This window comes from Elephantulus edwardii, unplaced genomic scaffold, assembly GCF_000299155.1.
Source record: "Elephantulus edwardii isolate Elephantulus edwardi_28Jun2011 unplaced genomic scaffold, EleEdw1.0 scaffold00119, whole genome shotgun sequence".
NCBI classification, from domain to species: Eukaryota; Metazoa; Chordata; class Mammalia; order Macroscelidea; family Macroscelididae; genus Elephantulus; species Elephantulus edwardii.
This window is the reverse complement of record NW_006399869.1, coordinates 3,413,504-3,415,135: the sequence shown is the minus strand read 5'-3', so window position 1 is coordinate 3,415,135 and position 1,632 is coordinate 3,413,504.

The following is a 1,632-nucleotide window of genomic DNA, read 5'->3' as shown; positions in this document are numbered from 1 at the left end:
GCAGGAGGGGAAGACCCTCTATAAGATGGATTGATTCGGTGACTGGGGTAATCGGGATGGGTGTGTCAGAGGCGGTGCTGTTGGCGCAGGATAGAGCAGGGTTTAGAGCTGTTGTGCATAGGGTCGTTATGAGTCGGAAACGACTCGATGGCACATAACAACAACCACATATACTGCCAAGTTGGAAGGAGGAGTGGCATCTACTTCCATAATAGCTTGCCTTCGGAAACCCTATGAACCTGGAGAGAGGATGAAAGGCACCCAAGCATCGAGGATGCTCCTTCATAGGTTCGCTATGAGTCGCCTGCGACTCGGCTGCACTTAATAACAACAACAACAACAACATACTGCTTAGACAACAGACAAGTCTGTCTTGGAGAAGGTAAAATCAAGTTGCTCCTTCGAAACAAGAATTTTGTGTGTGTGCGTGTGTGTGTGTTTGTGAAGAATAGATTAATACTTTATATTTTTTAAATTGTGATTTTAGTAAGAGTGTACAAGAGAAATAGGTTTTCCACTCATATATTGATACATTTTCCACCCCTACCCTGCCCCAATTTTTTTATTTTGTCTATTTTTTTATTGTTATACTAGCTTCTTTAAAAAATTAGAATGCTTTGTTTTTCAGAACAGATTCTTCCAATTTCCCTCACCCCCTCACACCTATCCAGTTGTACACTCTAATGATTAATCCCCCGCCCCTGCACATGACACTTCATTTCACATATTTTGGACATGTTGTCAGGAGGGGCCGGTCTTGGAGAGGAACCTCATGTTTGTGAAGGGTGGAGGGTCAGAGTTGAAGAGAAGACCCCAATGAGGTGGATTGACATAGTAACTGGAGTAAAAGGAGTAGATCTGTAGGAGACAGTGAGATTGGCTCAGGACTGTGCAGGGTTCTGAGTTGCTGTGTCTATATAGGGTCACTATGAGTCACAGTCACCTCAATAGCACATAACAACAATAACTGTACATTTTAAAGTAAAATATGAATTCTACATGTAAAATGATTATTAAGATTTTGTCATAAAATTATAATTATTTCTGAATTTATTTCTTTATGAAAATTAAGTTACACAAAGATTAGTTTAAAATATGATAATCACGTTGCACAAAAGTTAATGAACTCAATTCTGTCTCTGAACTCTATTGAAAGGAAAACTAAGACATCCCTTGGGCATTAGCAAAAACAAAAATCACAGTTTTTGGTGTTTCTGTTAATCAGTTCTGGTGACATTTGCTAGTGAATGAATATTTAATCTTAGGTTATGAAAAATAGATTTATGATTTAACTAAAAGAAGACATACTAGAGAAATAAGTTGTACTTATTAAACATTGAATTTTAGATAAAATTTCAGCCACAATGGTACTCAGATTGGTGACCTTTGACTCTGCTAGAAAGAACACATTCTTTTGTGGTGCTACATCCAATAATGGCTTGTTTGACAGGGTTTGAGAAAACGGATTTATTCTGAGGATTTCAGTTATAATTTTTCAATAAATTTATTTTTACCTTAATGGTTTACTTGCATTGTTGGTGTTGTTGTTGTTGTTATGTGCCATCGAGTCGCTTGCGACTCATAGCGACCCTATGTACAACAGCCCTAAACTCCGCTCTTTCCGGTGCCAAT